At 35.5% G+C, this 25,063-nt stretch overlaps 1 long non-coding RNA gene across 1 annotated transcript; it reads right to left on the minus strand.

Annotated features, from left to right (window-relative positions):
* Positions 1-7,717: 7,717 nt before the first annotated feature.
* LOC118764075 lies at positions 7,718-24,786 on the minus strand. Its single transcript, XR_004999863.1, has 3 exons — positions 24,776-24,786; positions 18,043-18,046; positions 7,718-7,814 (listed from the first exon to the last, which is right to left on the minus strand). It is a non-coding gene; the product is annotated as an uncharacterized LOC118764075 (long non-coding RNA).
* Between the last annotated feature and the right edge of the window lie 277 nt (positions 24,787-25,063).

Genomic DNA, 25,063 nt, shown 5'->3' on the forward strand with positions numbered 1-25,063 from the left:
TTGGGCATGCGCCTTCTACTATAACCTCGGGCTGACCAAAGCCTTGTGAGTGGATATGGTAGAAAAAACTGAAAAGAAATTCATTGTGTGTGTCTTTGTGTGTGTTTGTTCCCCACTACCGCTTGGCAACCGATGTTGATGTGTGTCCGTCCACATAAACTAGCGATTCGGCAAGAGAGATCGATAGAATAAATACCAAGCATTAAAAAATAAGTACCATGGTCGATTCATTCGACTAAAATACTTATATATAAGGAAGGTAAATGCGCAGAAATGCTATATTGGAAAAATATATGGCATCGTCATGAAATGAAATGGAATATTTACATAACCAACTGGTTTCGTCTTTGCTACTAATGACTAAGTAGTCAGCAATAATGTTATAGTTTCATGCTCTCATAATACGTTTTCATCCCTTGTCTATAAGTGGAAATTAGAAAGAAGGCTCAAAGTAGAAAGACCAGAAGGCGTTATCCCAGAGTAACGAATGTCAATTTTCCTCCAGCAATGGGAAATACTCAAGGGATATATTTAAGTCTCAACGAAGGAACTCGATACACGTAATTATATCTCATACGCTTAGACAGAAAAAATAGTCTTTAACAATTCAAATATAATTAGTAACACTAGTAATCTGCACCAACGTAATTACACTAAATGTTTTTTTTAGATTCAGAGACAGACGTTGGAACAAAACTTACTGGAGAAATCCAAAGCAATAAATTTATCAAAGAAATCTTTTTCAGTGGCAAAAATTAACATACAAAGCGGATAAAATTTACCCGAAACCCACGCAGATTTAATCAGGATTTTGCGAAAAGCTGACTTGTAGAAACACTACTTCATTTTGATAACGATAATAATTCACTTGTTAAAAACAAAAGCATTATCTTCCACCTAAAAATAGGAATAAAACACTCAAAGACTTTTAGACCTCATTCTGAAGTTCCCTATAATACTTTCCACAATCTAATCACAGAACTACTGAATGAAAAAATGAAATTGGTAAAAGATAAAGAATAAAAAAGAAGACATCGGAGGGGCGATGCATACCCTGCACGCAAATAAATTTTTTCGCAAATTATTTTCGCGAATACGTTAAAATACAAGTTGGCAAAGAAATTTGAATAACATTTTAGGAGGTTTGGAATTTAAATTAAGAAAGAATAACATAAAATGATGATTCTTCTCCAATTTTTCACTGAGGGAGCATACTTATTCAAAACAACAACAAAAGAAGGAACTTTGCATTTCAAGAGTTTTACAGTGAACTGCTAAAATACGAGCTGACAAAGAAAATCAAAGGTTGTTTTGGAAAGTTCAACATACAATTTGCATATGAGTAAAATTTACATATGACTAAATAAATGATTATTCAAATAATAATCTATTTCGCTCCATGCACTTCTTGTTCTCACAATTTCCGGCTATAATGAATCGTCTTGAGATGAAAGTGCATTGGTAGATTGGTTTTGCATCGACACACTAAATACATTATAAAGCTTATGACACATTTATGTAGCTAAGCATCTATTCATATATATATATATATATATATATATATATATAATATATATATATATATATATATATATATATATATATTGGTATTTATGCAAGTGTCTATTATATGCGACTGTATTAGCAAGTATAAATGGTCAATTATATTTATGTATCTCTGGTTATTAGTCGCATGGGAATGCATTGTGATTGATTTAATTTTGATTGCAATGCCTAAGAATAGCAATCACTTGTTTAGAATGTCATTATTGTTAACGATGGTATTGTGGACCTAGCAACTGGTAACAAGATATAAAACTATCGAGATGATTGGGTTTTCTTGTCTGTGAATTTTGATTGTCTGATGAATAAAATATAAATCCTGCTCAACTGATTCGCTTTTATCTAAAACTCATTCATGCAGTTTAAACTCTTTCATACTAAACTTAAGTTTAGATTCGGATACACAGAAGGTGTGTGACCTAGTGATTAGGATATTGCATTCAAGATTGAAAAATTGTTATTTCGATTCCCAGACAGGTCGATGCGTTGTGTTCCTGAGAAAAACACTTCATTTCACGTTGTTATCACTTCAACATCTGGTGTGGCACCAGGCGCAATGCCGATTTGATCGAGAGCATGATCTAATGTATAGTACAACATTTGATCAGTAGAAACATCATCTATTCAGCAAAATGAAGCAGTATTCCCATTTCTCGTTTAAGATAGATGAGTCCACTATATACTGAAATGTGCCACTCCTACCTTTACTGGACAAATGATGTGTTTATAACGTGCTGCTAAAATTGTTTGCAAATCAAGGTATTTGATTACAGCCAATTGAAGGATGTCGATTAAAATTACATGTACTTTTGTAGGAAAGTTGTGTCTTGTCGATGACAGAATGTGTATAATCTATTCTAGGTTTGGAAGTTAGAAATTCTATCAGTATAATCATCTATATTTCTATTCTCATACTAACACATTAATGACACCGGTAAAGTATTTCCTTTGTTCGAACTATCATAATAAATAGATTTTCATTAAAAAAAGATCGATTCAATGCAGTCGTTTGCCTTTCGAGATATAGTAACGAAATCTCTCTTAAAGCGGATCCAACTCTTTCAATAAAGGAAAGACAAGATTGGTAACTTCCTGGGCAAAAATAAGGGATAGCTACGGCTGGAAAATTTTTGATTGTGGTCTACTCGATCAGAATTAACCTATAGCTAAGCAGTAGAAGCAGCAGTAGCAACCAGAAGAAAATAAAATCAATTTGTTTAATTTTTCGTGATCAGAAACATCGATAACCCATATTGATTTCAGGGTAAGACACTAGGACTTGAATAGGTTTATATATATATTTCCATTATATCTACAGTCGAATGAAGAACAAAAGTAACTATTCTTTTAAAATATAAAAATGAACATCTTTTATATTCAACGCGAAGACCAGAGGCTGCAGATATAATCATGTAACTTCGGCTTGCTTTAATGATACTTCAGATTCAATTAAATTCATTCTCTTTGTTGATTATAATGAGAAAGCAAATAGTACAGTGTTGAAAGCAAAACTGATCGAATAATGGAATTTGTTATATGAAAATATAATTATTGTTCTCTACAAATTTATTTAACTAACATTATCCATTATATTATACCTCAAATAGAACATTTTTCTTTGTTATTGTCTTTGCCACTGTCTGTGTGTCTTTGTATGATTAAACTCTCTTTCTTAGATGTTCTCTGTTCGTAAACATTTAATATCATTAGGTGGGTATTTTTGATGTTTTTGTTCAATACCCAAGTCATTTCTGATCAAGGAGATCTATGATCAAGCGTGTTCAAGTCCCGATCATCTTACCATTTTTTGAGGCAAAATGTTATTAGAACTACATTATTTGTCCTTAATTTTCCTAAGAGAGTAGATTAGGATTTGGGATTTGTAGAGACTCCCTCGACGGCATGTTTAATATTGCTTTTATTATAATTAGTTTGAGTGTGAAGACAGCAGAGTTCTTGCCATATTTTGCTCTTGTCTTTCCATGTTCTAAATTTAAAACTAACAGGAGTCCAGTTTATCTTTAATCACATTAATGTCGATGGAAGTAGGTACCAGTGGTATAATTCTTATTTCTTATTTATTGCCCATAAGGGGTTAAACATAGAGAAGACAAACAAGGACAGACAAAGGGATTAAGTCGATTACATCGACCCCAGTGCGTAACTGGTACTTATTTAATTGACCCCGAAAACACAAAAGTTAAAATTGACCTCGGCGGAATTTGAACTCATAATGTGAAGACGGACAAAATACCACTAATTATTTGGCTCATCGTGCTAATATACACTCATATATTAAGTTCTATCTGTCCCGTTTATTCTACCAAATCCATGAACGCACACGCGTACATTTATATATACCTATATACCTTTGTATATGTTTGTGTTTGTGTGTACGTATGTGTGTGTGTTTTGTGTGAGCATGTGTCCAAGAAATTAGCTCTTCTAAAATACCTGTACCACATTTATAAAAAATTATATTTACTTATATATTTGAGCATATTATTCACATTATTACTGAGAATCCTTATAATATGATTCAATTATCTATTTCCTGGAATCCTGGAAGTTATGAGCATGCTTCAAATGACACATATGATTCGAAATGTGAAATGTTAATTTCAACGTAGTGGCAGACGAAATACCTATTTCTTTACTACCCACAAGAGGGGACAAACAATGATAAACAAACGGATTAAGTCAATTATATCGACCCCAGTGCGTAACTGGTACTTATTTAATCGACCTCGAAAGGATGAAAGGCAAAGTCGACCTCGGCGGAATTTGAACTCAGAACGTAACGGCAGACGAAATACTGCTAAGCATTTCGCCCAGTGTGCTACCGTTTCTGCCAGCTCACCGCCTTTACCAGTGGTATACTGGTGTCAATTCACTATCGTCTAAAACCTGTGACCTGCAGCTAATGTAAATCATCAATGATGATAGCTTAAATGATGAAAGATGTATTTCAAGAGACGATGACAACAGAATGATGACCAAATAAACCTGGACGTATGTAGAACCCTGTTGAGCTTAGAATACTGATGAGACTGGAAGCTTATTGACTCCGAGACTAGAAGGAATGTTTCAATATCCAATTTCGACCGTTTTTTTCTTCGAAACATTAATACATGACTTTACAGGAATCTCCGGCCCCACAAAATTCCAACAGTGGTTATGTGATTAAGAGAGATGAGTTGCTGCTGTTGTCATCATTGCGTAGTCTCAGACAGACCCAAACAGGCTACTTATTTGCCGAAGCATTTGTCGTAAATCAGACATCTATTGCCGTAGTCTATACCTTCAGGAGGATCAAACAGCGTATTTCCCATTGCAGAGATAAATCGATTGTGGTAAAATATGGCTTTCTTCTGCCTCTTGCTGTTGCCTGTTGCCATTGTATAAAAATATAATTACGTTCACTCGTTAATGTTATAGTTCTGCTTCTTGTTGCAGTTATCGCCTCCTAAGTGAGCTCTGGTTGACCAGATTTATCTCATAGAAGTAGCAAACTGATTATCTATGAAAGATAAATAGGAAAGACTAATGTATACAGTTTTGTTATAAACAATGTCACAAGCAAACCCATATACACGCACACAAAACATACACACTAAAAGCATACACACGCAAACACAGACACACACACATACAGACACACACACACAAACACAGATCTGGACGCAGATGTTGTACTGTACATTAGCTCATGGTCTCGATCAAATCGACATTGCGCCTTGTGCCACACACACCAGGTGTCGAAGTGATAACAGCAACGTGAAATGAAGTGTTTTACTCAGGAACACAACGCATCGACCTGTCTGGGAATCGAAATGACAAATTTTCAATCTTGAATGTAACACTTGAACAGATGGGGATACACATCACGGGAAGACAACATGGATTAAGCAGAACAAGAGGAAACACACGGGATAAAGAGTCACTGAAGAGATCACAGGAAGTGTGACGAAAGAGCTTTAAGAAAAGATATAAAACGACAATGATAATAAAGCTGAAGTGAAGACCAAATATACAGTGCGTGTGTTTAATTGGCAAAATATGACCATCCTGAAGTATAATAATACTAATATACATATTTCAATAATCATTCATTGTGACATAGAGCTTTAAATGTGGTTTAGCTTCAAACACAGAACAATACTACAGGTGCATTTAACAGGTCCTTATATCTCAAATGGCCCAGCATACCTTTGTGTGAATGGATACCAATATTTTGTAAGACCTGGCCGTTCTACGAATCAAGGAACTTGTATTTTACATACCAAATCTTACCAACTCATCTCAATATAAACTTAATTATCATACATGAACGCACAAGACGATGTGTGAGTATTTATGCGAGCGTATGTGTTGGAGTGCATTCGTAGATGCGTGAGTATATTCATGTACATACATTTATACACTATGAACATACATGCATGTACACACATGCTATCTATGTATATATATATATATAATATATATATATATATTATATATATATATATATATATATATATATATATATTTATATATATAAATATATGTATATATATATGTATATATATAGATATACACGTACGTACAAACACATACACACACGCACACACTCGCACACACTCGCACACACACGTACACACACACACACGCACACACACACACATATATATAGAGAGAGTGTGTGAGTGAAAGACACGTGATTTGATGTGTATGAGCAAACGCGAATGTATGCGTTATTCTTCCGGTTGAATAATCAATACTGTAGCGAACTTTAAATACCATTTGTACATTAAAGAAGAAATATACGGAATGTATCCTATTGAGACCAAATTTAGTTACCTTAGCAACAGCGAGTCGTCTTCGACACGCACGTAAATCAGCTGCCTATGCATAATGACCTCATAATTTTTATTGAGAAGTATTTTCTCTACTTCGAAGCCGAACAATTACTAAATTACTTTATAGTACTATCAAACTGGTGAAATTGAAACCTTCCTGTTCTCTGACAAAAGCAAGCTACCACAGTAAAGCTCTACAAGAAGGCATATATATATTATATATAATATATATATATTATATATATATATATATAATATAATATATATATATTATATATATATATGTAAATATTATATATAATATATATATATAATATGTAATATATATATATAATATACATGATGTATATATAATATATATATATATAATATGTAATATATATATATATAATATATATAATATATATGATGTATATATATATAATATATATATATATATAATATATATATATATATATAATTATATATATATATATATTAATATATATATATAATATATATATATATATATATATATATATATATATATATATAATATATATATATATATATATATATTATATATATACACACAGACATGTGAAATGTAATCGATATGTAAGTCTACATACTTTAGTATTTAGTTGACATTCCCTTTGCAGTTTTTAGTTCTGAAACTCTTTTTGGCATTGAACTGATGAGCTTTGTGATAGTCTATTGTGGAATTTCTGCTCACTTTTCACGCAGCAATCGAAACAATTCATCTTTAGATTTAGGTTTCTGTCGAGTTTTTCGTATAGCTCTATCTAGTATACTCCAAAGGTTTTCAATTAGATTCATGGCTCGACCGAGGAAGCTTTTTGATCCCATTTTCAGTTAGTCATTGTTGATTTATTTTCGCTGTGTGGCATGGAGCCCCATCTTCCATGAATAAAAACTCATTTTTCGTTATGTCATCGTGTGAATATATCGGAAGTAGTCCTTGCTTAAGTATTTCGATGTTTTTTTTATGGTTCCAACACATTCGATCAGCTCAGAATGACCATTGCTGGTGACAGCTCCTCATACCATTACAGAGTCACCGCCATATTTCACAGTTGGTTGGAGTTGTTTCAAATCACGTCCACTGTCTGAAAATAATGCAAATCTAGATTCATCTGAGAAAATCACTCTATCCCCAAATGAGCTGGATTTTTCTGACATCTCCTTAGCCCATTTTTTTCTTTTCATGATATTAATCGGTTGAAGGAGAGGTTTTCTTCTAGCTGCTCGTCCATAATACCCAAGCTTATGCAAATATGTAACACACGTTCTTGGACTAACTTCTAGCTGTTTTGCAATGTCAGAAGCCTTCGAACGGGGTTCGTTTTCCACAATTCTCTTCAAACAGCAAAGTTTCCTTTCCGAGGGTCCAGGTCGACCGGGATGAGAATACTGCTAAGCATTTCGCCCAGTGTGTTAACGTTTCTGCCAGCCCACCGCTTTTACCAGTGGTATACTAGTGTCAATTCACTATCGTCTATAAACCTGTGTAACGAAACTAGTGTGAATATCTTCTCTGGACCTTTTGGGGGTGCGAGAAGCAATCACTTCCCGTTGCTTTTAAATCCAGATTCTCTACCAGTCAGAAACAACAAGACGCAGACGTAAATAATATATATCTACTTTATTCTCTTATGTGGTAACAGATAATTGGTGTATCTGGCATCCCTTTGGTATAGATGTGTCTCAGCTGAACCTTATCGCTGTAAAATAAGAAAGTGTTCAAATGCAAAACGACACTTGTCAAAGATGGCGTCCGGAGAAAGGAAGATGATGTAGTCTGCAACAATTTGGTTAAAGCCTTCGGCCGGCTGCTATCAAATTCGGACAGAGAGAATATACGTGTTGTACCTTCGATAGCCATGTCTCAAGTCGCTGCTGACTGCTGCTAGTGGTCAAACGTTCTACGATCCCCTTGCCTCGGCTAACTGCCACGTAAGCAAAAGGGTTCTTCTTCCGGTGCTTCGCGCATGCGCCGCTGTATAGCGTCACTACAGATCTCCACCCCAGTGCGAAGCACGACACAAAATTCCTTGTAGTGACTATAAAACTCAAGGTGGATACCAGATAACCAAATAGCACACAATATAATAAAATGGCAAAATTTACAACATACATAAGAAGTCTACCAAAAGGAAAAAATACTCAAAATGAGCAAAATCAAAAGTGCATGCGTGAAGGTGGATACGTCACAAAGTATAGAGCCTTCCGCTGACTAGCGGAAGGAAAGCAAACTCACAGTTAATATACCTAGGCGAAATTAAAATCCAACTTCTCTAAAGGTGGTTGATCCTGCGAAATAGCAGTTAAATCAATTGCTGCAGGAGAGGAAATGGAATCGACAGATAGATCGCTAGTAACACAAAAGGCGACAGTGCAAGCATGCTGGTGTGATGCGCGACACAGATAAGTCTCTCTGTTAATTACGTGACCAACAGGGGTCTAACAGGGAAAAAATTACGCCTATACATGGCGCAGCGCATGTGAACATCCGACATTCTTTGAGTCGGGAAAAGAACTAAGCTAACGCAAACGTGTTGCAAAAACAAGGCAATACACGTGCGAAGCAAAGGCGCATGAAATGCAATAGAGCTTGCCAGACCGAAAAACAGCAATGAATATGCCAGTGGTTGAGCGATTATATGCCTCGTTCATACAGGAACAAAAGTATGACATGCTGGCGCGTTATAATGGACAAACAACCCTCTCTATGTATACGTGACCCCTAGGGTCTATAGAAATGAGGTGTGTCCACAAAAGGCAAATTTAGCATGGAGAAAACAAGCGAGAAAAGCATGTGTGACGTATGTATGTGAGAGAGATAGCATTTATGTGTGTGCACGTGTGTGCGACAGAAATACATACAAGGTGAATGCGAGCAAAAATAAAAATACAGCGCATAGGAAAAATGTCTCTCAGGGCTATCTCAGACAATGGAGTCAATTTACCAGTCTCTAATAGCCTGATGCACAATAGCAGTTCGTTCTGTAACAGAATGTTGAGATCACAAATGCAGATGCCGATTGGACACATATCGTGTAACAGTTGTGGCTTCAATGCTGTGACAGCTTAACTGGAACAGAAGAATCTCGTAGATAGTGCTGGGCTGTTAATTCTTTGGTGTGCCATGCACAAAACAGCATGAAAGCTAAAGTTCCGCTAGTTGCTATGTACATCTTGTGGAGGTCGACGGTGTTGAAAGGCGACGGTGGTGGTGGAAGGCGACTGTAGTGGACTTGAGACAACATTGTTCTTAGTGGTGATGGCGACGAAAATAACGACGACGTGAAGTTCTAAGACGACGATGATGATGACGAAGGCAGAGAAAAAGCATCGATGATATGATGGCGTCCGTCATCATTGTTGAAGAATAAGAAAAGGGCTCCTTCTATAACGGTCCGAGAGGACGGAAACAAATCGTCGAAAGATGAATGCGTAGAGTTAATCGTGTTCCGACTTCGCAGAAAAACTGTATTTCTTTGTTGTTAAGTGATCTCTGGTTTTCGACCAGAATCACGTCGGGGTCACTACCGTAACAAACTGGAGTGTGAATATCTTCTCTGGACCTTTTGGGGGTGCGAGAAGCAATCACTATCCGTTGATTTAATAATCCAGAATTCTACCCGTCAGAAACAAACAAGACGCAAACGTAAATAATATATATCTACTTTATTCTCTTATGTGGTAACAGATAATTGGTGTATCTGGCATCCCTTTGGTATAGATGTGTCTCAGCTGAACCTTATCGCTGTAAAATAAGAAAGTGTTCAAATGCAAAACGACACTTGTCAAAGATGGCGTCCGGAGAAAGGAAGATGATGTAGTCTGCAACAATTTGGTTAAAGCCTTCGGCCGACTGCTATCAAATTCGGACAGAGAGAATATACGTGTTGTACCTTCGATAGCCATGTCTCAAGTCGCTGCTGACTACTGCTAGTGGTCAAACGTTCTACGATCCCCTTGCCTCGGCTAACTGCCACGTAAGCAAAAGGGTTCTTCTTCCGGTGCTTCGCGCATGCGCCGCTGTATAGCGTCACTACACCTGTGACCTGCTGCTAATGTAAAACATCAATGATGATAGCTTAAATGATGAAAGACGTATTAAGACGCTTAGATAAGAAATTTTGAAAATTATAGGTGTCTATTTACTTCCTGCATGTCTCTGTATATATATATATATATATATATATATATATATATATATGCACAAGAATGGGTGTGTAGTAAGTAGCTTGCTTACCAACCACATAGTTCCGGGTTCAGTCCCACTGCGTGGTACCTTGCGCAAGTGTCTTCTACTATAGCCATGGGCCGACCAAAGCCTTGTGAGAGGATTTTGGATTTTGTAGATATATAAGTGTGTGTATGTGTGTATGTATGTTTGTATGTCTATCTTTGTCCCCCAACATCACTTGACAACCGATGTTGCTGTGTTTACGCCCCCCTAGTTAGCGGTTCGGAAAAAGTGACCGATAGAATAAGTACTAGGTTTACAAATAATACGTCCTGGGGTCGATTTGTATGACTAAAGGCGGTGCTCCAGGATGGCCGCAGTCAAATGACTGAAACAAAATAAATGAATAAAAGAATTTATATATATATATATATATATATATTATTAAGGTGGCTATTCGCAATTTACAACTGAAAGGCAACAAGCATAGTCGTCACTAAAGTGACTAAGGGTGCCAGCCAGCACCAGCATTGCTAGAATTAAGAGTCAAAACAACTTTTAGCCGCGTAAGACCACTTTTCTAAACGACTGACAAAGGAGACAAGCCCCTTACAGCAAGCGAGATGGAGTCATATCAGCTGATTTTAGATTTGATTTATCTTCATCAGTGAGCCATTATATTGTCACCGAGGGTTAAAGAACCTAACTAACACTGTCAGTCTTATAGAGAACACCATAGGAAACATTGACTGATTCCGAAAATGGTAAGTTGGCTATTCGCAATTTACAACCGAAAGGCAGCAAATATAATCGTCACTAAAGTGACTGAGCATATTAGTTATTTTAAGCTTTCCTGCAAAGAATTCGCTTCTTGATGTATTTATGTATGCTTATGTGTGTATGTATGCATATCGGATATGTATTCTGCAGCAGGGTGTCTTTTTGCTTAGCTCCAAGTTAGCTGTCATCAACTGATTTAGAAGTAAAAATATTATAACTATGACCGCACCATGTTTTAAGGAGTGATGTAAAATTTCATCATCTAATATACCTCTTCTGTTTTAAGATATTATGCGTAATATAAAGGAGGCGTAGTTACTTGGTTACAACCTGTAACAGATGAGGCTCTCCAATTGTCTTATGCTATGCAATTTAGGTTCATCAAGTAAAATGTCATATGTTACCACTTCATTTGTGGTTTCATTTGACAGCCTATCTGCTTATCCGCGTCAGGTAGAGCAGGAAGGAAAAAGAGGCTTCACTGGCAGGTGTTAGCTTTCTTCGAACATTTCAAGTAGTGTCATTGATGCTCCTTTAAGGACATGTTTCGTTTGGCTGATTGCATTCAGTTTCATGTATTTATCAAGGGTTTACCGACATTTCCACACAACACAGTTTAGCTCGGACATTGAATTTGCCTACCTATATACGTATGGATATATGTGTTTATGAGGGTGTAGGTATGTATGTATCTATCTCTCTATCTCTCTCTATACACACTCACATATATATGTATATATATGTATGCATATATATGGTACACACATACATATATTTATACATTCACCCCGACTCAATATAAATACTGAATGTAGAAGATGTATCCCTCTTCATTAATCCAAGGCAAGCCTCATATCGCAGAGACCTTGCACATACAGAGAAAATATCACGTTCGGCACTAAATGAAACTTGATCCCAGAATTGACCACAGCCTACGGACACAAGGAGTAATTATCTTCATCTGTGAATACCTAGCAACAAATGTTCTGCTCTCACACTTCTATACAATGTGTGATACAGTAATAATGAATGTTATCGATTTCAATTTGATGATGAGTATTACCTATCATCCTCCTGATGCGATTAATTCGGTAATTATTTCAGGGAAGATTTGTCATATTTAAGTCGAATCCTAAATGGTAATTAACCCATAGGCCAATGTACTTTTAAAAGGAGATTATATTTTCTTAAGTATAGCCGGTCTGCTGGCTATATCTAACCATGAACAACGCTACTGAACAAGAGATATGTAGAAGTTCTCCTCGGCACCACAAAAACACTCCTCATGCAACAAATAATTACCTGCCCAACCAGAGGAAACACCATAGCTGACCGAATCTTTACTGACAATACAAACTTTACTTACAATATTCAGGTCATTCTAACACTATTTCTGACCACAACATGATAGAACTAATCTGTATGTGGTTCCAAGACGGCAATACGCAGACACAAAAATAATATCAAATATGGCTCGCTCATTAGGGACTTAAATCTAAGGAACACTAACTGGAAAACAATTGAAACTGAAATCCTTACAAGAAATTGACCTTAGTGTATTGGCAATATCAATGTTAATGAAATTAATGAAATAACGAATATTCTGTGCGCAGAGATTATCTTCTTTAAACATGCCTATTTTCACAAGGAATTCAATTCCACAAGACAGACGTAACAGAACTAAACAAATGAAATATCTAAAAAAAAAAAAAATAAAAAATAAAAAATAAAAATCTCATCAAACTCTCAACTGACAAGATTGAGGAAGAGAATAACAAAATGAAGGGCATTGAACTGGATGTTAAAAAAATCTTATGAAGACCATTGAACTGGATCTTAAAAAGAAATCTTGTGAACAAAGAAAGTTTTCTAAAGGAACACCAAGTAGTGGAAAATATATAGTCTAACACTAAGGTATTCCACATTGCCAGACAAGCACCAGGAATTTACAATCAAATTAGCCCTCCAATGGAAACAAAAGGATAATTATACCAACAATCCATTACAAATATGCGAACTCTTAAGACAACAATATAACAGCAAGTCCCCACATCCCAAACTTAATAAAATAGTGAATAGTCCAAGCAAATTCTTCAAACTTCAGAATTCAATTGCAGAGACACATCTATGAATTGATGATATTATGAAAGAGGATGTAATTACTGCTATTAACGGTCTGTATTTAAACTTAACACTAGGATTAGTTGCGCTTTGCTTAAGAAACTTGTAAATACTGCCTAACCAAATCATTAAAGATGCTATTCGAAAATTCATTAGGGTACGGGATATTCTCTGAATTGCTACAAGAAAAAAAATGACCACCAAAAACGACCTATACACAAACATGGTGGCAGTGTTGAAACTGAAAATTAAAGACCAATTTTGCTCACATCTCACACAGCTAAAATTGTAGAACGTATTTTTCGAAAAAGAATAATCGACTATCTGGAGAAAAACAAACCGCTTAGATACGCAGCATGTTGTCGAACCTGACGGAGTCACCTGACACAACAACTGCAGTACTGTAATATACCGAAGGGAATGGACACTGATTGCATATGCCTTGATTTTGCTAATACCGGACCAGCGGATTATACAAGGTTACAATCATGGAACATCGGCCGTCTCCAGCTCAATTATATACCAACTTCCAGTCATAAAACTTCAACGAAACTAAAAAAGAGAAAAGGTAATCTAAAATAAAAAATTAAATAAAAGAAAAATAAGGCGGCATTCCAGAATGGCCATAGTCCATTGATTGAAATCACTAAAAGAATAAGCGAATACAGAAACGCGCATACAAACCCACATATATACACCATATATACATACATGCACATATACGTATGCATGTACATATGTATGTATACAAATTTCGTTAAACGAAAGAGAATCAATTTAATGCCTTTTCTTTGGGTCCTTAACGACCTTTAAAGAAGGTTTTGTGATTTAAATTGTTCAGAACTCTCCCTTATTCTATGTTTAAATATTTGAAAACCCTATAGTGGTATTGTTTTCTTTCTAGGTTACATACTATAGTCTAAAATCTTTCTAGAATCTCTCACGAAGTTAAAACTAAAAAGTAAGAAAATAACACTATAGAGTGGATGTTAGCAAAGATAATGGTGAAAACATTTTGAATGGATTTTATTATTGTAAAGATAAAAGAAGTTGGAAAAAAGTCTTTGTTGCAAAGGTGCAGTCGTGGTTGTGTAGTAAGAAGCTTATTTCCCTACCACATCGTTTCGGGTTCAGTCCCACTGCGTGACATTTTGAGCAAGTTTCTTCTGTTATAGCCTCGGGCCGACCAAAGCCTTGTGAGTGGATTTGATTAACAAAAACTGAAAGAAGTCTGTCGTATGTGTGTGCTGTATGCATGTGTGTGTCTTTGAGTATGTGTTTGTCCGCACCATCACCGCTTGACAACCGGTGTTAGTGAGTTTACGCCCCCGTAACTTAGCGGTTCGGTAAAAACGACCGATAGAATAAGTACTAGGCTTAAAAAATAAGTCTTGGGGTCGATTTGTTGAACTAAAAAAAAATTCATGCTCCAGCATGGCCGCAGTCAAATATCTGAAACAAGTGAAAAAAATGTAGTCAAGATAAATTGAAAGATCGCATTATATTAATATTTTTGGTTGTGGAAGAAGGGATAGTGCTCATTGCTTTTGTAGGTTCTCTGAGATCTGCGTGATTGATGGTAGTAATGTCCCATTTAAACTGTCGTAAGCCGACATTTCATGGAAAGATAGTAACAGGGAAGCGATTCCAGAGAGGCGATGTACCTGGAGAAAGGACTGGAAAGAGTGGTTAGTGCAATTTTACGGTTTGGTGCAACAATGGGTGGGATGTAAACAGGGTGATAAAAGAAGGAGATATATACCTGCTCGGAAGACGTACAAGATTAGCCAACTTCGTCGAAAAGGCGTCACTAAAAAAGGGGCGATATATATATATATATATATATATATATATACAGAGAGAGGGAGAGAGAGAGAGAGAGAGAGAGAGAGAGAGAGAGAGAGAGAGAGAGAGAGAGAAAGAAGGTAGCGCTAGCGCACGTCCGTGAGACACTGGCGGGAGTGATATAAAGCTAATCAGTCAATTAGTCTTTCTCTGTTCTTTGGATACGTTTATGTGTGCATAAGAGCAGCACTGTTCCAGATGTAAAACGTAGTGCATCACTAGAGCTGTCAGCAATTGTTAGGCCATGAAATATTTCCTGAACTTGAAAACAAGAGTAAATTACTGGGGGACACTCTTAAAGTAGAATATTTCCTAAAATGTTTCTAATATTTCTTTAGTACTTGTAAGCCAGACATAATGCTTAGCGGCATTTCGTCCATCTTTACGTTCTGAGTTCAAATCCCACCGAGGTTGATTTTAATTTTCATTCTTTAGGGGGTCGATAAAATAAATATAGGTTGATCACTGGGGTCGATATAATCTACTTGTCCCAACAACCCAGAAATTGCTGGCCTTTTGCCAAAATTGTAAACCAATATTTCTTTAGTGGTTGACTTATAAACTTTTAAGCTTTTAACGCATGTTACCCACTGTAAGTTGAATACTTTTTAAAAACTCATTGAGAAAAACCGTTTTCCTCGAGTGCTCTACCTTTTAAATGTAGTATTTAGAACGAATATGTCTTTGTTTTAAGGATTTGAGTATTGGCAGGTGTTTCTGTACACTTTATGTTGCAATTAATCAACTTATCAAAACAGACATCTCTATGTCTGTTAATTTTTCTAGAATGTTATATACTGTCCTCTGGCTTATTCTATCTGCTTCGCAGCGTAGAAAATCTATAATATACTTCAACTTACTCTTCCAGTTGTCTATTGAGTGTCGATATCTTCTGTCGTTTATAATGATACATTGTTTATTTAATCCCATGCAGTCTACTATTGAGAGTAATGAAGCATATAGAAATGTTTCACTTGGTAATAAAATTGGATATTCTAATGATGTAATTTATCATCTCAGTGTTTATATTGTTGACAGTGTCCCCTAATCTATGCTGATCATCAAGAAAAGGTTTCCTAAACGTAACCTACAATCTATGGCAGTCGCTTCAATCGTTTACAGCTATTTTAGCGAGTTGTTGATATATGTATCATCAATTTCTCAGGACGGTCTAACAACCCTGGATTGACAGGATCGTTAGAATGTCGGATAAAATAGCTTGCAGTATTTATGCCGGCTTTTAAAGTTCTGAGTTCAAACCACGCTGACGTCAAATTTGCCTACACTCAACCATTGTCGATAAAACGATAAAAAAACACGTCTTGTAGGTTTTGGTTTGCAAAGATTTAAGGAGGCTTTTGGGTTCCAAACGCTTCACTGTATTTTTGTTTATTAGGAGCAATCTCCTGTTCTTGAATTGCAAACGCATAGCCTTCAAAAATTTATATGATGTGGCAGTCACGAGTAAAAGAGAGTTTATGTCGATATTATTGTCCTTTTCAAGTCAGTTATGATGGCTTTGAACACCATGGGCACAGCTCTTTCCTCTAGACCCAGTAAATGAAAATAAAATATAATTGGGATATTATCGAGATGCCGAAGAAAATACAAAATAAATCAAAGGAAAATTATAAAATGAAAGTTTGATTTAACTTGATATTGAACATTAGAAACAATATCTGAAGTAAAGGAGAAACAGATCCACCGACAAGACAAACCAACCACGTTTCTCTCACTTACCTGGTGATCGTGTCACCGATTACATTACAGTACTAGCTCTAAGTAACTGATGAATTATCTTATGAAGATAAAATTGTTCAGTTAAAAGAGCAGAAACAATTTATACTTAATTGAATAAACTTGAATGCCGACTGTTTTGTAGTGTAATTGGTAACGCAATCACTCAGCAATCGATAAATATGTGCTCCGTGTGTTGTCGATGGTTTTGGGCATTTTTTCTGCTTAAAGTGGTTTTTATCATGTGTAAATATAATTTAGATTAAAATCTTAGCTCTCAATTTATATGAATTTAATTTATTTGAAATATGCTATGTTCACTACGAACAAGAAACAATATAAAAAATTACGAAACAATAAGGATGTAATTTACCTTACGTGGGGGAAAGAACCATTGGGTTTTAGTTAAGAGGATTAACAAAAAGAAAGGAAGTAAACGAGTTAGTCTTGCAAATATTTGTTTGATCATGTTATTTGACAATAGAAAAATATTGTCCTAATCTTAATATATAAAAGGGAATGTATATATGTTCGAAGTTGTGGGCCAGTTTTGCTCTGAGGTCGCTGAAATTTTGCATAGAGGCATATCTTCTTAAGGAAAAAGGTTTAGGTTATGTGCCTTTTCGTGATACTTTCTATAAATATATCCAAGGCCTGGAACTTTCACTAATATATTACATTGGGGTTTCTCCTGACAGCAAGGATCTATATCTGGGACGTCCCTTCCGCCTATAGTAGAGTTCATTATCAAAAGGGTGGTTGGCTAGGTTGAAGAATCCTTAGACGACCAGGCAAAATACGTGTTCTGACCCTACATTCTGAGTTCAAATCTTGCCGAGACGTACTAGTCCAAATCTGGAGTCGATGACATCGGCTGACATCCCAGATTTCAAGCCTCGTGTTTATGCTTGAAATCATTTCTGAGGTTATTGGTATCGATTAATCCCCTAATCTAAAAACTACTGGTCTTGTACATATTTCATAAACCACTAGTTAAGGCGACCAGCTATCAGAACATATAGAACATCGGAAAAGTTGTTTTACAGAATTTGTTCCAGTTTTTATGTTGAAACCTGGACAATATTTCACTTTTTCGTGGAAACAAGTCTCCCCTCTCTGTACCACCTATGTTGTTAAACAGAAAGACACATGTCGATAGAAATTGGTTACAGTGTGGCTCCGGGTGTTGTTAGAACTGAAAGAACGGAAACATATGTTAGAATGTATCATCTCCATCGCTCTAATAACTTTGCTAAGCCATAGATCTGAACTTGTACTTAATGAAGAACAAAACGATGAAAGGCAAATTGACTTTAGTAGGTTTGAACTCAGAAAGCAGAATACTGGGACAAATCCCACAAAGTTGTCTATCCGACAATTTAACGTCTCTGATAATTCCACGTCTTTCTTAATATTGTCTGAAATTCTAGCACAAGTCTAACAGTTTTGGTTTTGAAGAGGAGGGCCAGGTTAGTCAATACCATCGACGCAATTAGAAGGTTTATGTTCCTATAACCTATGTTAATTCTGTAACCCTTTAAAATGGAAAGTAAGAAAGTTCATTTTCATAAGGGCGGTTGGTTAAGTTGAATAATCCTTAGACAACAAGGCAAAATACTTCTTCTGACCCTACATTCTGAGTTCAAATCTTGTCGAGATTGTATTATATTTCATCTACCTTGGCTGAATGAAATTAACGTTGAACTCAGAAAGTAAAGAGCCGCAAGACATTTTGTCCAACATTTTATCGATTCCTAATTTAGCAAAGTATTGAATTTTAACTAATTTTTGTTTTATTAATATTAAACTTACTCTAAGATATGAATATAAAATTTCTTAGTTAACCTCAAGTTTAAAAGATCTCGCTTGATTTTTAACTTTTATTGTTTCAGGCAAAACAATATGGTACATTAATAGTAAATTAGCAAACCTAGCCATGCAAAACAGAGGCCTGAAAATGACGTGTACACTGTCCATTATTTCCTAGTTCAATATATCTAGTCATTAAAAAATTCAGTTGTGGTTGTTTTGTCACGTTTACTTTCAACAATGATTGATTTATAGCTTGCGTGTCGGCTGTAGACTTTCGGAAACTACTAAAAATTGTGTTGGAGATATTTTTTATTAATGATCATTAAAGTAAAACAACAATAATATCGACAGCAGACACTTTGATATATATTAAATATAGTGAATTGGCAATATCGTTAGAATGACAGATAAAATGCTCTGCAGCCACTCGTTCCGGCTTTTACCTTCATAGTTCCAATCCTACCCAGTCTAACACTGCCTTTTATGTTTCTGGGATCGATAAAATAAAGTACCTGCCGATCACTGAGCCAATTCAATCGATTATTCGTTGTGTTTCACGGATTTCTTTAAGCATGACACTACAAATATCAATTTTTAGCGAATCTTTGTGTTACTTCAGCATTAAGGGTGAATGAAAGTGTTAACCCCAGTGACTATGGTATTCATGTGAGGTGCAAAATTCCTGAGATTATTAATTTTGAAAGACATAATAATAAAAAAAATTCTACACAAATTTTGTAATTAACAGGACTGAGTCGGAGTGGCTGTTCCAGTGCATCTCCCTCGCCATCCTCCAGGAAAACAATCCTTTTCTATTTTATCTGCTGGAGCCATGAGAAAGGTTTCTATATTGTGTGAGGCAAGATTTTTTCAAAATTAGTTCAAAAGAAAACAAAATTATTTAAAGAAAAAAAGAAAAAAACGTCAACTTCTTGTACAGCGACAACTGTGGTAAGTTTATCGTCGGTGTCAGACGCAACACTCGACAGAAGAAGAAGCCCTTCCTTTACTAGCACGTACTGTCAGATACTGAGAAAGCAACGGGTTATATAAAACAACAAAATCGGTCACGTGTAAATTGAATTGATATGGAAACACGTATACACACATAGGTAGTTAGAAAGAGAATTTCATTCAAGTATCGGCAGTAAAAATAATTACAAAAAAAATGTCTTTTAATGTTTTCATTAATGTAGCATTAAATATTTTTTAAAGATTACATTATTTAATACGAAGATATAGATACCAAATGAAACGCATTAATGTAATATACTTTAAAAAAGCTGTAAATCAATATAAATATTATAGCATCTTCAAACTTTATGTCTGTGTGACGAGATCATGGCTCGAGCTATTGGTGTACTGAAGTATAAAAAATATTAACATCTGGATTATACTATCTATAAAGATAGTTAAATAGACGTATCCATTTAAAGGCCATATTTAGCAATGGACAGAATAAGCTCGGTGTGCAATGCACGTTTCGGTGAGTCTGTTACATTTCAAATTTCCAAGGAAATCGAAGTTCTCATCCCTACCCTTACGTGATACACAGAGACCTGGGTTGCTGAATAATAACCCGTCATCAATGATCAATGTGTGACAATCACTAGTTATCAAAGAGAACTCATTCCAAATGCAAAATACTACAAAGAGAGGGAGAGGTTTATATATATATATATATATATATAATATATATATATATATTATATATATATATATATATATATATATGTTATATAGAGAGCATTACTACACATAAATGCCACACGCTAGGAGGGACTCTTAAAGTCAAAACTACTAAAATAAATAAACATATCGTACCGAATGTAACTCTAGAAGCAAGTCATTTAAAAGCAGAATTTAGCTGCAGATCACTGTGATTTCATAATCAGTGCAGTGGTGCACTCTTTACTCATCAGTGCAAGCATAATTCAAGATTTATAATGAATGAACAAAATAACATACCAGGCGAACAACCATCGTATCCAACGTAGTATATAGAAATGTTCTCCCCTTATACATCTATGTAAATGGCGGGCTTTTTCGAATTGCATTTCGGTATCAACGTGCTTATTCGGAATAAAAATTTAACAGTGAATATACTCTGGTTAAATTTACAATTTAAAAATAAGATAAACTGGAAAACGTTGCATTTCTGAGTAATTAAATATAATACCATTATTTTTTGTTATTGTTTGTACCTATACACAGATACAGGCACCATCAACATATTTGTGGATATCAGCCAACCAGTTACTTTCTCTCTTTCTCTGTGTATGTATATAAACAAACTTCTTCGTTACAGGGACACCGCTCTAAATCCGCGAAAACCGGTTTTTAACCGGTTTTGAGAATTACTTTTACCTAAACTCTGTTTGGGAATTATCGGCTTTTTGCGAGCCCTAGTACTTATTCTGCCAGGGACTTAAACATCAGGAGTGGCTGTGAGGTAAGTAGCTTGCTTACCAACCCCATAGTTCCGAGTTCGGTCTCACTGCGTGGCACCTTGTGCAAGTGCCTTCTACTATAGTCTCAGTTCGACCAAAGCCTTGTGAGTGGATTTGGTGGACGGAAACTGAAAGAAGCCCGTCATATATATGTATTTATAAATGTGTGTGTGTGTGTGTCTGACTGTGTGTGTATCCCCATCAACATCTCTTGACGTCCGATGCTGGCGTGTTTACGTCCCCGTAAGTTAGCGGTTCGGCAAAAAGAGACCGATAAAATAAGTACTAGGCTGACAAAGAATATATCCTGGGGTCGATTTGCTCGACGAAAAGGTGGTGCGACAGCATAGCCGCAGTCAAATGACTGAAAACAAGTGAAAGAATAAAAGAATACTAACACCGGTCGTCAAGCAGGAACAAGCACAGATACAAAGACACGCACATTATATATATATATATATATATATATATATATAATATATATATATATATATATAATATATATATATATATATACGACAGTTTCTTTCAGTTTCCGTCTACTGAATCCACTCACAAGGCTTTGGTCGGCCTGAAGCTATAGTAGAAGACACTTGCCCAATCTGAAACCATGTTTCGGAAGGAATCTTCTTACCATACAACCACTCCTGCGCCTATATACACTGCAGGAATAAGTGTATAGAGAATCTTTAAGATCTTATACACATATATATAAAATAAGCTAATCCTATTCATTTGGATGCAAGTAGAACATCCCACAATTAAAATACACCACAAGGAATAATTCTGAATAACTACAAAGAAAGATTAAGTAAATTAGGTATCGGAAATATTCTATATAACAGAGAAATGCTATTATTGGAAAACCGTTATAGGGTTATTCACTAACAATTTGAAATATAAAAGTGATCATTTGAGCGATAGGAATGGCGCCAAGGACTACCTAGAAGTTAGAAAGATTTAAAATCACAATGAACATCTATGAACCAATTTAAATGAGACAAATCCGTCTATCAGTCAGTCTTTCTATGTACGTATGTATGTAAGCATGTATGTATGTATACATTATGTATCTATCTATCTGTCTGCCTTTCTATCTATCGACATACATATACATGATCACACAAATATTTATATACATATATACTCATATACTTATGCTCATATACATATTCACATATGCATGTATGCACACATATATACATATATATTTCTGTATTTTTTTATACACATACACACACACACACACACTATATATATATATATATATATAAACGGCGGGGCATCAGCATGGCCACAGCTCTGAGCTGAAACTAGAGAGAGAAATAAAAATATATATATATATGTCTGATGAGTTCATTTCCTGTAAGGAGCGCATAATCTGTTCGGGGCCATTTCCTTCAATAGAAAGCAGTGTAAAAGAAGAAGACGTACTGCCAGCATCATTCTCATCTATCTATCTATCTATCTATCTATCTATCTATCTATCTATCTATCTATCTATCTATCTATCTATCTATCTATCTATCCACGATCAGTGAAAAGATAAACAGTAGAGTAGTTCATTTTCCATTTTCCGCAAAACATGTGACACATCCAATAACTACTACTACTACTACTACTACTACTACTACTACTACTACTACTACTACTACTACTACTACTACTACTACTACTACTACTACTACTACTACTACTACTACTACTTCTACTACTACTACTTAAGAAGGTTCGTTGCAGCTACCACTAGCGTCAATAGTCGAAATATATAAACTGGGGAAGGTACGGATGGTGATGATGTTGAGAGAATCGAAGATCATGGAAATCTGTTGTTAGCAACAGCGTCAAGACGAGAGAAGCAGAGAGAAGAGAGCTTCATTTGATCCGATGTTTTCAACAAGGACAGATGACGAGATGGGAAGAATATGTTGTTCAGAGGAAAATAAGCTGGGATGAGATATGGAAGTGGACGACATCTCGGCTAAGTTTTCTGATTCGTTCATCCTATTATGTTTTGCCATCACCTACGAATCTAGTAAGATGGAACGTCTCAGAGAATGGCATATGCAAATGTGGAAAGGTCGGAACAATGAAACATATTCTTTCCAACTATTCATTAGTATTGAACAGGTATACATGGAGACACACCTTGGTCCTTAAGGTTATCTTCAATGCTATAAAGAACCAAATTCATCTCAACAACACTGAGAAAAAAACCGTCGAAAGTACCAACTAGAGATTTCGTTACTTTCGTGCGCTGAGGTCAGCGGATCCGTTTCAAGAAAAAGAACAAGAAACTTCCCGTGAGAGACGAAAAGTGGAACGGCTTTTGGGAGGTGACTGCAGATTTACCTGGGTGCCAGGGATTCTTTCTCATTCCAATTACGAAAATAACGGACATTTTGATGTCTTATTTTATAGTAAGTTTTCTATCTGCATCAGGCCTCCTTCTGAGTAAACTCCCATCAATAATCCAAGAAACCAAAGCATTACACACTCAACACGCAATATAATCAATAACACAAAAAAGATGACGTCATACCGCGAGGTCAAAAAAGTAATACAGTACCGGGAAGAGATAGAACACTCCCAACAGCAGAAAAAACACACACAATGCTGCACACACCCCGGCAATAAGGAAGTGTAGCGGCGAGCTGGCAGAAACGTTAGCACGCCGGGCGAAATGCCAAGCGGTATTTCGTCTGCCGCAACGTTCTGAGTTCAAATTCCGCCGAGGTCCACTTTGCCTTTCATCCTTTCGGGGTCGATAAATTAAGTACCAGTTACGCACTGGGGTCGATATAATCGACTTAATCCGTTTGTCTGTCCTTGTTTGTCCTTTCTGTGTTTAGCCCCTTGTGGTTAGTAAACAAATAGGTGATGCAGTAGAAATTTGCCTAAATCTATCATATATTGAACAGTTATATAATAATAATAATAATAATAATAATAATAATAATAATAATAATAATAATAATAATAATAATAATAATAATGAAATTATCGAAGTTTGACTCGCTGTTTTAAAACCTGATATTGATTTTTATTTTTATAATGTTAACGTATCTCCCTACTTATTGTCTGTCAAAAATTGTTTGCCGTATATTTCGGTATTTCGTTTCGGATGGTATCTTTCTACCCACAAGTGCAATATCCTGACATTATGTTTACTCATGTGAAAGTATTTTGCTTTAAGTAACATATCAGATTACAGATGTAGTTTACTGTTCCTATCATCGTATGTCGACGATAGATCCACTCGAGTGACTTCTCGTTATCTTCTCCAGCTAGGCATGAAGCGTATCGCTTTTAGAGGAAGGACATTTATATGATATTGCCAGAAAATATTTGTTTAGCCATTAGAAATAGAAAATCTCATCGTACATATTCTCAATTTGCAATGAATCAATTTTACAGATTTGAATTTTTTACACTTTTGAATTGCTTAGGAAAAAAATGACTTTTAACAAAAATTTGTACATAAGTTGTCATAATCCACGAATAGACCAACATATGCTACTGGTACTGATTTTATCGAAAGAAAAAACCCCGAAGAATAATGTTATTTGAGTGAGGCTTGTCTGCAATATTTAAGACATAGCGGACAGGGTAGCTTTCCATACGTCGTAGTACTAAATAAGTTTGTAGACCAAAAGGAAGACGTGAATTTTAATTTTGGACAGAGCACATATTTTTAGAAATAATAGAATGTTTGGCCATTG

This window comes from Octopus sinensis, linkage group LG7 (genome assembly GCF_006345805.1).
Source record: "Octopus sinensis linkage group LG7, ASM634580v1, whole genome shotgun sequence".
NCBI classification, from domain to species: Eukaryota; Metazoa; Mollusca; class Cephalopoda; order Octopoda; family Octopodidae; genus Octopus; species Octopus sinensis.